Source organism: Rhinichthys klamathensis, unplaced genomic scaffold, assembly GCF_029890125.1.
Source record: "Rhinichthys klamathensis goyatoka isolate OS25496 unplaced genomic scaffold, OSU_Roscu_1.1 h1tg000229l_1, whole genome shotgun sequence".
NCBI classification, from domain to species: domain Eukaryota; kingdom Metazoa; phylum Chordata; class Actinopteri; order Cypriniformes; family Leuciscidae; genus Rhinichthys; species Rhinichthys klamathensis.
In genome coordinates this window covers 1,515,296-1,528,724 of record NW_026606753.1, presented here as the reverse complement: position 1 = coordinate 1,528,724, position 13,429 = coordinate 1,515,296, and the positions used below count along the sequence as shown (strand labels likewise).

General features: G+C 35.9%; 1 protein-coding gene across 1 annotated transcript in view; it reads left to right on the top strand.

Annotated features, from left to right (window-relative positions):
* Positions 1 to 13,429, top strand: part of fbxw7 (F-box and WD repeat domain containing 7) — a 224,219-nt gene that overhangs the window by 71,595 nt on the left and 139,195 nt on the right. Inside the window, exon 2 of the mRNA XM_056265094.1 lies at positions 2,483 to 2,538. The gene's annotated coding sequence lies outside the window, so the exon portion shown is untranslated. The remainder of the gene's footprint in view (positions 1 to 2,482; positions 2,539 to 13,429) is intronic.

The following is a 13,429-nucleotide window of genomic DNA, read 5'->3' as shown; positions in this document are numbered from 1 at the left end:
ACCGACTGGAGCTTTAAATAAAGCACTATTTACGGCTCTATTTTTTCACCCATCTTAGTTTGTGTGTCAGCTACAGTTTTGTTTTTTTACGAACACTATCAGTTTGACTGAATTAAAAAGAACCATGAAAAAATGTTTTTAACAAAAAATAAATACTTTTTTTTTTAAAAACTTGTGTATAGTTCATTTCACTAAAGAAAATTTCTAATTTGTCCAGTTAGAGAACTCATGTGGTGCATACCGAGATGGCAGCAGTACTGAACTCATTCTAAAAGCAGGCTGTTATCCAAAGACTGTTCTTTTGTTTGTCTCATCTAATATTCATCACTCTTGCCCAATGTGGTCTCAACACCCCTGTTGTCGATTTTGTAAAAGGTTCTTGAGAAAAATCCTGGGAAATTGCTGTAGTTTCAATATGAGAAACCTCTTCTAGGTGACTGTTGATGGTCACATGTCATCCAGTTTTGCAGTGCTAGACCCCCCAACCCCTCTATAGTGTGTTTCTCATGTATTAAGCCAGCAGGAAGTTGCCTGTCCTCATGTTACCTCTGGGATCAGAGTGAAAGAAGTTGAAATTCGGGTATAAAAACAGTTCTTTTTGGTGTAAGTTACAATGAATGGTGTGTATGAGCTGGTTTCCTCTTGGTGGCCCCTGTATTCTCTGGTCACACCTACTGTGTGTTATTGAACAGCATCATGGAGTGCATTTCAGGTCATTCTTATTTTCTGTGTAGTCTGGATGTATGCATGCCAATTCAGAGATCTCCCATAGAGTGCTGAATATTTTTGTATGCCAAAACATGGAAACAAACATTTTAGCACTTTCGGTTCCATCGTCCCAAAGCCAGTGTTTTTTTTTTAATGGGGTTTTGGGTAAATGTCTGAAATAAGGTCTGTGGTTAACACAAACTCAAGATATTTTCATGTTTTATTCTACGACATCAAATAAATCTCTAATACCCCCTTGTACAAAATGTACTGCAAAACCTTTCTGCAATAATCCAGAAGCCAATAGAAAAATCCTTTTTGGGTTTTTGTTGAGGCAACCAGCGTGTGCTGCTTGCTTCTGGGTTGGACTACAGAAATACGTAATACTCTCTCTCAAGTAGTACGAGTTTCTTTGTTCTGTTAAACACAAAAGACGTGAGTAACCAAACAGCTGACGGTAGCCATTGACTGCCATTGTATTTTGTTTCCATACTATGGAAGTCAATGGCTACCATCAACTTTTTGGATACAAACTTTCTTTTAAAATATCTTCTGTTCAGCAGATGAAATCAATTCATACTGGTTTGAAACAACTTGAGGGTGAGTAAATGATGACAATTTTAATTTTTGTGTAAACTATCCCTTTAATAATAATTGTTTATCTCCTCCATTGAGTCAGCTGAAAAATCCTCATGTTTGCAGCATGTCAAACAAATATTTTTTTTTTTGTGCGTGTGTGGCTGTCTTCATTCTAGAGGTCTTAGTCTAGATCTAAACTCTTACATTGTGTAGTGACAAAATGACCAGGATTCTTTCACCGAAAATGTAATTTCCACCAACATGAGTTTTGGTGACTGATGGCAGTGTGATGTGGTAGTGTTCAGTGACTTTGTTTTTAACGTTATTTAAATGAGCAGCCACTTAAGGTGACAACCACCAGACTAACAATTTGAGCACAGTGCCACTAAGTTCTACAGATTTCTTTATCATTCGTCTCTTGTTACATACAGTACATGGATGTATTTAGTGATTCATGGAAAACGCTATCAGAAATGGTCACTATTCTGAGTGTGTTTCTTCAATGTGTTGATTAATCAACTCTTTCATATGTATTAGGCCCGGTTTATATATTATTTATAAATAAACTTTCCCTGCGGAATGTTAACGTCGCAGTGTACTGGAAGTAGCAACAGATCTTTTCTATCTATTGTGATGTACCTATCAAAAAAAAAAAAAAAAATTGGGGATATTTGTTGATTGGATGGAAGCAGATGTGAATGCGAGCTTGCAGTTGATTGTAAGAGGCGGGGTTTAAAGCAGGCTAAATGATTGGAGAAATTCAGAGTAAATTGGTAAGTGCTAGGTCAAAAAAAAATACACATGCATGGATTAATCCTTCACAATATGTTCTATATCATGCATGTAAACATTTTTTATTTAATGTTTTTTTTTAAATAGTAGCAATTAAAAAACAATGCATTATTTTATGTATGCGTTTATTTATTTACCAACAATGACTCATGAGCTGTCAAATTGAGCAGCCCAGTATATCCAATAGTGACCTATAGCTTATACCTAGGACCTAAAGGTTTTATTTGAGAATGACTGTTAACACTTTCTAGTCTTTGTTAGAGATTGTGTACTAGTAATGAGGTGTATCATGTTTTTATACTTATAAAGGAAAGACTGCTTAAATCTGTGTACATTTCATCCAGGTGTATAAGAACAAGAGGAAATGAGATGGTCTTTAATACCTTCTTTCTCTTATTCACAGAGGTCAGAGGTGGAGAACCACACTTTAAGGACTCTCAGCTGCCAGACGTGTGAATCGTAAGTAGTTTTCTGATGTACAAATTTGACCTTCCTTTACTGAAGAAGAACCTGGATTCAGAACTTCACTATTGTTCAAAAGTTTGGGGTTGGTAAGATTTTCTGTTTTTGAAAAGGTCTTCTGCTCACCAAGGCTGAATTTATTTGATCAAAAATACAGTATAAACAAATATTGTGAAATATTATTAAAATTTCAAACAAATGTTTTAAATTTGTATATAATTTAAGATGTAATTAATTCATTAGGATTTACTTCAGTCTTCAATGTCCTGTGATCCTTCAGAAATCATTCTAATTGGCTGGTTTGCCGCTCAAGAAACATTACTTATTATCAATGTTGGAAACTGTTGTGCTACTTAATGTTTTTGCAGAAACCATGATGCATATTTTTTACACTATTTTTTTGATGAATAGAAAGTTAAAAAGAACAGTATTTATTTAAAATACATTTTTGTAACATTATAAATGTCTTTATAATTTGATCAATTTATTCTTCATGAATTTATTTCCTTTATATAAAAAATAATTTTATAAAAATGTTTTAAAGGTAGTGTATTCATATTTTGAGTAATTGTATGAATAGTGAATATTCATATTCATATTATTTTATTTTTTTGGTATGTGTGTGTTTGTTGTGTGCCAGAGATTCATTCGGCCTGTAACGTGCAACCGTTCCGCTTTGGTAGTTTGTGGAATTAGGACTCGATCAGCAAGTAGTGGTGGAGATTTCAATCCATGCCAGTGACTCGAATCTTAATTTGTTCAGATTCATTCACTGATTACTTCTGTGATTGATGCATCTGAGTTTAGAATGTGATTTTAATCAGTTGAGTTTTGTTTTATTTTTTTATATTCGTCTTCATTGTTGGTTCTAAATCATTACCAGAAACGCGTGCAATTTGAACCTTTATATACAGCACCATAACGGTTTCTACAAATTCTTTTGAGACGAGCGGTCCATTCAGAGCACTTACCACCATTTGTTGTCTTCTCCCGGATGTGATGGCCATACCATTGACAGGATGAAAGACGGGAGAAAGAACATAAAGGTGGAGACCCACCCAGCCGACCATTGTCCTTGGTGTTGAAGCAAGGAAGTGAACTTTCACACTTCCCCTCTTATGTCGGTTAAGACTCACTTTGTGCAGCCCTGACACACTAAAAAGGGATTTTTTTTTTTTTTTTGTGAGATGGGCAGCTTCATGTTCTGGGGTCCATGTTTGTTTTTGTGTGTCTGCATTCGCTTGGGGGGTGTTGTGTGCTTGGCCGGTCTTGCAGCTGGTTAATAATGTATGTCTCGTCACGCTTTTGTGAATTAAAGGTAAACTGATATGGTGCAGAGAGGGCAGTTCTTTCATTGATGAATTTTTAAAGAGCTGCACTGCTAGAGGCCACTGGGCTGTTTATAATACCTTGCTTTAAAAAGATGTGTTGAGCTGAGGGAGTCTGCGATAAATTGTAAGAGAAACAACATGAGTAGAAAGAGGCTGACGGCCCCCTAATATGAAATGTTATATATCAGTGATGAATTAAACATAAGCTCTGGACGCAGTGTGAGCTGCGTAATATGATTTGATAAGTTATCTTTTTTAATCTGCAGGCAGGACAAATGGACTCAAAGAGTGTGAGTCTCAGAGGGATTCCAGCACATAGTATGGACTGATCCAATGAGAAAAGGCAACATGAAATCCAAAATGACCTTGTGCTTCCTAAATAAATGCTGCTGGTCTTACTGTTTATGGTTTATCTGTGCTCATTATTTTAAATATTAAAGGGATAGTTTACCCAAACATTAAAATTGTCGTCATACTCGAATGTGTATAATATATACTCAGTGAATATTTATTTTAGTTCCTGATTGATCAAGCACCGATTGCATAGTTATATGATGTACAATCAATTCTGTTACAAAAAATATATATAATCATCTACTATAGAAAGCATGTCACTTTCAAGTAAAGCTTCTCGCTCAATTTACATTAAAACAGGTTTATTCAGGACATCTAAAGATCCCTGCAGTGGGTGTTCCATTATGGTCTTGCTTTATCAGTTATGCTTTTACATAAATATCTTATATATGGTGGGAAAAGATGCTGTTTTGTCTTGTGGAAATGTATTTAGCTACATCAAAACCCATCCAGATAGTCTCGAACCAGTTACACAACCCTTTACACGGACCTAGTCTCCATCGCGCAAGTCTGACTTTCAAACTCTAAACCTCTGCAGTGTTTCCCTTTCATTTAGTCTGTTCTTCTATTCATTCCTCTTTAATAATTCAAGCTTTCTCTGTGTGTTTCACAGGAGAGGCCACTGACGGCAGCCATTTAGTCTGCACGACTCCATCGTGCTTCAGTCCAACTGTCCATTTTTAATCCTCTTTAACCCCTACACCACACCACCTCACTTGTCAGTCCAGCTTTGACCCGTGCGTCTGTGTGTCAGTGGCATCATGAGCCTGTCATGGATGAGAGGTTTCTGTTCTGTCTGTTGTCCCAGTTGTTCTGACATCAGCTTGTCCACATCCTTTGTTCTCAACTTGGCTTACAGAAGACAAGTCTTCAGGGGTTTTTCAAACGAGTTCATTTCTCAGGGTCTTTACAGTAAATGTGATGTAAGATCCATGTAATTCGACTTTAACTATGGTGTAAAAACAAAATGTATGGCTATTCATCTTCATGACTTTATCTGGTAGAGAGAGCAGTGAAGACTCTAGGGTGAAATTCTCAGATACACTCGTTTCTCAATTTTTCTCAGAACTCTTAAACAGCAAAAACTGTTTTTTAACATTGATAATAAGAAATGTTTCTTGAGCACTATATCAGCATATTAGAGGGATTTCAAAATGTGATTTTCTTGTAAACTTTGTTCATCAAAGAATTCTGTGAAAAAAAGGATGTCCATAAAAACATTGATGATTGAATAATAATATTGAGCACCAAATCAGCATATTAGAATGATGCAGACAATTCAGCTATATAAAAATATATATTTTTTGTGGTAATCATCTTTATTCCACAAATACTGTCAATTAAGCAAAACTTGTTCTGAACATGGAATATTATTTTAAGGCACTATTGGAATGTTCTGACACTGCAGCTATTTTTAGATCTAAAAATATCCAACAATGCTTTCTAGCTCATTAGATATCTACTTCCCAGTCCATTGAAAAATGCCCAGTTTTACTCCGGTCGGTATTCTCATTCACGTTTCGGAAGCGCTGCTTGAAAACAGGAAATACATTCAGTGAACAGCAGTTAGCCCACCCTGCCTGGTTGTTGTGGTGACAGGAAGCTAGGATTTCAAGCTGGAGAGCCTGTGCAGGGCATTGTTACCGTGGTTACAGCGTGCTTGGTTCAGAGCCCCACTAGAGGGCAGTATATACAGATACATACGGGTGCATGGACAGTGCGCCCGTGTAGGGCAGGCAGTACTGTATTCAAATCCCTCATATACTTTATTATTCCGGTCAGCACTCTTATGCAAATAAATCTCCCACTGCATAACATACAGACTCCATTAAAAATGGACGGATCATTTCTACTCTTATTGTTGTTTTATAAACTTTCTACTTTTATAAATATTTCATGTATTATTTCTATATAGTTGAGAAATAATTTGCTTATGTCAAAATTATGTCTTATGTCCGTTTATATATACAGTGGCCAAAAGTGATCTTCGGAGGGGATATTTGTTCAATTAAACCATCAAAATATAAGAAACATTTTATAAATATTTTAAATACGAGGGAAGAACAAAATACATTTCATAATTTCTTTGTATGACAGCTTGGCCAAAAGTTAGGAATGACAAAATTTGGCACGTTTTATTGTGATCACAAAATAAACAACTCACTCCAAACACAACTATGCAATATGCTTACAAAAAAAAAAAAAAAAAAAAAAAAAAAAAAAATATATATATATATATATATATATATATATATATATATATATATATATATATATATATATATATATATATATATGAAGGGTGAAGATGTCAATTTTCCTAGTCTGGCCACTACACATATTTAGTCTATTACATATTAACATTTTATTTAATCTATATAAATTTTTAGTGTATATTACATTAATTTATGTTCATAATAAGGCTGCATTATCGTTAATAATATTATCATCAATATTGAAAACAGTTGTTGCTTAATATTGTTTTTTTGGAAACTAAATAGATTTTTTAAAAGAGTTTGGGTCAATTAAATTTGATTTGTATAGCTCTTTTCGAATGACACATTTTCAAAGCAGCTTTACAGAAAATCATGATGTTAATGTTTATAATGTCTTAATATATTTATGCCTTAGTCACATAAAAATCTTTTGTATAAATGTCTTTACGGTCACTGATTAATTTGCTGAATATATGTCAATATATTTCTTTCAAAAATTACTGCCCTCAAATCGGTCCCTTTTTCTTCGTTATTGCATTAGGTTGTGTTTCAAGCACATTTACTCATAATGCTCTCACCATCTGTCTTGTTTAACTCGCATTCTTTCTTTACTATGACATGTTAAAAGTGTGAATTCATTGAACTTTTAAAATTAAACAGTACAACACAAAGAACAGTGCTGATATTTAGCATATACCAAAATATTTCCAAGCAGGGTCAACTGTTGCATGTCTAACCCACACTCAGTAGTGGATGAATCGGTGTTTTTGAACAACTTTATTGAATAAATGATTCAATGACTCTGCCATAAAGACAGTCACTTGTCACCTACAGGCATAACTATGTACTGCAGAAAGTCCCTGAAACTCCATCTTTACATTCAGTTATATTCACAGTTACATACAGTATTTAATTTTATTATAGTTAGGCAGTATATTTTTTATTTTAAACCGTTTTTGCTTTCTCATTGTTTTAGTCATAACTTATTTACCTGCCACCTAATATCCTGAAACACTGTCGCTGTGTGTGATGCTGTGAAATCGATCAAGCTTCTAATGACCGTAAACCCGTTTAAGATTAATCCTCATTAACTGGCAGCGTGCAGTCCTAGATGAGAGAGCAGCGGAGACGTTAATGAAATACCTATCTGTAACAAACCTAAGGAGAGGAGGATATTGAACGTTGTGTTCTTAGGTATCACTACTTTTTAAATGGAAGGGATGCAATTAGTATCGCAATTGGTATTTTTCCCCATGAATTGGAAAAGCTGTCTCAACATTGAGAGAACCTTTTAAACTTAACTGAAACTTTAAGCACTGAATAATTTTCACAATTGAGAGAGGCTGATATGTTGTTGTGTTTTGCATATAAATTAGTTTGTATGAATGATCGCCACTTCTGAAATCACACATGATTTTGCTGTTGTTAGGAGCATGAGGCCATGGATCTTCATATAGGCGTGTGATTGTGTCTCAGTTCGTGCAGGTGTTCGGATGACTCACTTTGGCTGCAACATATTGGCACGGTCAGTCTAATAAATGGCAGGTAATGATCCCCCCTCTGCTCTTGGCGCTCTCTTGCTGTTGAGCCGCCACAAACCACTCGTTTTGATGTTGGCACTAGCAGGTGTGCTTTCATGCCAGCCAGAATACCAGCTGACTGTTAGACTGAAGCCACCCATTCATGCAATTCTGGCACAGGCAATTAATCAAGGGAAATCATATCACGGAAGCTTAGAAGCTCATCTTGTTAAAAAAGGAATTTGTCTGTGCTTTCTTAGCAGCTATGATGTTTTTTTGCAGAGCAATCCTTAAACTAGGAATTTGCAAAACTTTGGAACTATTTTTAAATGAAATATTACAGATTTCTGTTCCTCCATTGAAAGTCTTTTCACCCAAAACTTTCATAAGAAGATTGTAAAAGAAATGTATATGAATAGAGCCGTTTTATCCAAGTCTTCTGAAGAGAGACAATCGCTTATGATGAACAGATTTAATGTAGGCTTTAATTTACATGAATTAACATTGATCAGCGAACATGCATGGATCACTCAAATATGGAAAACAAAAGCTCAGCCGTACAAGAACAAACCTCATTGGAAAGTCTTATGGGTTTGGAACAACATGAGGGTGAGTAATTGATAAACAGAATTTTCACATATGGGTGAACAAGCAATAATTAGGCAGATCTATTTGTGAACTTTCCCTGTGAAGTCAGTCTGATCGGGGTCAGGTGAACCCAAAAGCACTCTTGTGTTAAAAAACAGCTGGATGAGAGAAATGATTAATATTCAGTAATGTTGAGGTAACTGTACCAGTTGACATTATTGGATGAGAACAAAATTGTACCTGAATTGAGCTGGATAATGTCACTTGTCTTTTGTAGAGCTGCTTTACGGCTGAAATTGAACAAGTTTTGTTATTGTGGAATGTTACAACTAATGATTTATTTTGTTTATGAATGTGAAGCTGCTTTGAAAAAAATATGTAGTATAAAGCGCATCCACACCCCTAAAGCATAGTTGTGTACCTCTTTGTGTGTTTGCCATTTTATTGGTTAAGGTTTGTCTGTTTTAAATTATATGCTGTTAAATGCTATTAAATTCATGTTAGCGTCATTGTGCATAAACAATCCTCTATCTGCTCCTTCAGGTTTACACAGATCATCTTATTAGCTTGTTTTTGGATCCGATGGTCTTTCAGAAGATGCATAACAGGATCCCCTACCGTATAACAGTGAAAACATGGAAAGCCGAAAAACACACCAATGGCGTAGAAGCGTTGTTTCATAAATGAAAGATCTCGTCAATGGCGGGGAAAGAGTTAAGATAAATATTCAATTATGTACTTGTATTATTATGCGGTTACATTATCATTATATCTGTGACATAAAATGACAGTAACAGTAGTTAACTGTAGTTATCGTGACAGACATTACTGTGTCTGACTTTTATCGTTAACATACAAGCTTATACGTTAGTCATCCTCACTAATTGGCATCCAAGACTAATGGATCTTGGTCAACTAGTCATTTAACAGAGGACTTGTCGATCATCATGGCCTGTTCCTATTTTAAACTAACCCTGCAGTGTACTAATCCATGTCAATGTATCCACGTATAGCCTTTTCCTCTGCTGTGTTCAATTTTCACGTCGAAAATCAGGATTTATTAAAACCCCTCAGGTTGTTTGAAAATCAAGGGATGTCTGTCTTAAATTGATCTTGCGTGTCTGTTTTATTAAAGGCTTTTTCCTTTCATATTCAACACACTAGCCATATCTGTCTAAAGGTCATTTGAAGTGATTGTCTGTGAATGTAAAATCACCCAACAGAACTTTTATCTGGCCAGTTGCCTCTGCACATGGTCTATTGCTTTTGTTCGCCAATAGTCAGTGCGGGATATCAGGCACTGCCGCATTCCTGATTACAGGAAATTGATAACTCTCACCTGGAACAATGACTGTTGTGTAGGTAAAACAATGGTTTAATGTTTTGGGAGCAGTTGCTACCTTCTTCCTGTGTTTCCTGGTATGATTCTAGCTAAATGACTCTTTGCAGTGTGTATTTTTGCTCCTCCTGACAGCCTTTTGGTCTAATGCTATATAAAAGAACTGGAAAAATTGTCTGTTTGGTTTATCTTATAACTAGACCTGGAGAGCAAATGCTTGTAGTAGAAAAAATTTGTTAGAATATCTGGATAAACTCATATTACTAGTTTATTATTATTATTATTTTTTTTTTTGGCCAAGGATCACTATTACAGTTGTGCATACTAAGCAGTTCAAGTTTTTATTCCTATTTATTTAACGTTGGTGCATAACTAGTCTCATACTGTGCATTTACATGTCCAAGCAATCAGACTTGAGAGATAAAACAGTCAAATAAACTTTGCCTAGCTAGCAACAACTCAGAACATCCTAACAACCACCAACAGCACTTTAAATGGGTCATCATGACATGAGAAATCGAAATTTCCTTCATCTTTTGACATTTTAAGCGTTTTTGTTTTTTACCAATAAAACTTAAAACATTCTCCATATATAAACAAAGCACATGGGCAAATACATTTACATATACTGATAAACAGTTATACATTTTCGCACCATAGGCCCGCCCACTGCCGTTTAGTCGCTTAAAGTATTAGTTCACTTCAGAATTAAAATGTCCTGATAATTTACTCACCCCCATGTCATCCAAGATGTTTGTCTGTCTTTCTTCAGTCGAAAAGAAATTAAGGTTTTTGAAAAAAGCATTCCAGGATTTTTCTCCATATAGTGGACTTCAACGGGAACCAACAAATCGTTTGAATGAATGATTCAATGACTCACTCATTAAGAGAGTCAAATGCTTAGTTCCTGAATGAATCAGCCGTTTGAATCAATCGGTTGAATCTCAATGACTTACTCATTAACGGTGTCTTGCTGCCACCTACTAGCGGTTTTAATTTCACGTTTAAATTATCTTTTCATTTTTAAAATCATTTCTAATATTAATAATCGACGTTTTATGATTTAAACATCAAAACATTTATGCATTTGTAACTGCAGGTTAAATGCATTCATGTCCCTCTGAGCTGCATTAAATAGGCTGTGTAAATGCATCTAAATGCCACTTCAGATGCAGCTTCTGTGTTTCCTCTGCATTGCAAAGATGAATAATGGAATTTGATTTAAATGTAAGAATTTGACACATGCATACATTTAATTAAGTGGCTTTATAAAGGTAAAAATGGCCATTAAAGGTAAAAAAAATCTATTAAAACTTATTGGAAAAGATCATTTCTGTCACTGCTGTGAACTGACCGCCACACTTAATATGAAGAATATCAAAAACAGTCAGCGGTCCACGGCAGTCCTAAACCTGCCAAGGTACTCAGCAAAACATCATCTAATTATCATTATCGATAAAATCCCCCCCAACATATCGCACACCCCTATTTTCAAAACCGTTACTCACGTGCAATAGTGAGGGGGCATTGATATTTTTTCCCTATGCATTGATGTTAGCCAATCATAACAGTGTCTGTTTACCCTCGAAACGGCATCTGTTCTCTTCATGATGTATATATCTCAGCGGAGGGTAGGACTAAATCTCCTCCACAACTGATTGGAAACTGGGATTCAGATCTGCCTCCATTTAGTTTCCACTGCCTCCATTTTTTTTTTTTTTTTTTTTTGAATCTTTCACTTGGATTTACGTCACAGTAGGGAAGAAAAGGCACTTCCGTTTTGTCGGTTTTAAAGGAGCGACCCCTTAAAAATGTATCTTTCTGAATGTTTTTTTTTTTTTTTTGTGCAAATAACTTTTAACAACATAGTGAACCTCAAGGAACATAATTTTTTTTTTAATCCTTTTTACATTGTGGTGAAATAGGTTTGCACAGGCAAGCACCAATCAAATTTTCTCCAGGAAGTGTAAAAATCAAGTTGTAGCTTACTCTAGTCACTTTTATTTTAAATGGTCCCATTTGCTTTTCAACTACCTTTTTTACTTTATTACATTCCATCCTGTTATCAAACCCTTTTCACTCTTCCTTTTACATGTTTATAGAGTAATCTGAATGTCTCTTCCTGTTCCTCTCTGTCTGTCTCTCAGTGAAATCCACACTCTCAGACCTTGGATCGCACCGGATCGATGTGAAAGCAGGGTGCTGACACAGTGAAAAGCAATATTCATAAATAATGTACATAGAACACAGCATGATCTTTTACCTCTTTTCTCAGTCCTACTTTAGGGAAACTATTGGTCATCACATCTGTAAATTGTTCATCTGGAACTCAAGGAGTCTTTCATGAAATAGAAGTAGTGACAGATCTTGTGTGTAGTGAAAAAGAAAAAAAGTGCAGGTTGGTAACTAGGTTCTTGATTGGATTTCAATATGTTCATTCATTGTACTCAGAAGTTCAGGTAGATGAACATAAACTTGCAAGGGCGGGGTTTAAACTGACTAAATGATTTTGTTGGGATTTTAGTGAATTTGGTTGAATTTTCATTTCATGCACTTTAAAGTTGCAGTTTGATCATATTTGAGACTGTGTGTTTGTCACCGTCACACATACTGTACACTGCTACTCTAATGAATGAACACTTGCCCAGCCATGGAAGCATGACATAATGGCCTCTAACTTTTACACAAGTGATGGTGTTCAGATAATATTGTTGGTTTGTTTAAAAACATTTAAAGGTGCCATGTGCAACATGACATCATGACTTTGCGTAAACATACACGCCACTTTCAATTCAAGTGGCGTGTTATCTATACGCATTTTGAGGTATCCGCGTGTATGTCCACGCCGAAATCTTTTGCGTGTATGTCTACGCCATTAAATGTCCGAGTGATTCCGCGTGTATGTGTACGCCGTTAAATGTCCGAGCGAAACGAAGCAAAATCTATATCTACATCTGGCGAGCGATATTTCTTTTCCTAGGATGGTAGGAGAAGACTCATAAATGGTATTAACCCCAGTGACGGGTAGGTTTAGGGACGGGGTTGGGGTAGGTCATATATTTATATATACATAATACAGTAATATAACGTTAAGTCAAAGGCGTTGATAAACACGCTGAAAAGCGATTATGCGTGTTGATAGCACGCCAAAAATGAAAATACGAATTGGCGTGTCATACATACGCCATTTCATGAGATCAGTCTGCCATGTGGAATGTCTGCCAAAAAATAAATTCATACTCCACATATTCCATACCAGATGGGGGCAGTATACCTCCAGAAAGTTGGCCTACTCTAGTCTGTTTTTTAGTTTCGGGTTGTTAATCTTCTAAAACCGTCAAATCGTCCGCTTTGTCCCGCCAAAGCCTATTTTGATCGGTGAGTGATGTAGAAAATAATGACTGCTGCGCTTGACAGGGCTTATAACGAGCAGAGAGAGAGAGAGCGCCCCGGCCGCGCGCGCGCGCACTCTCACGTCTTCAAACAACACGAGCGCAGTCCTCCTGCTCTCTCTCTCCCTCGCGCATATTAATCAAATCA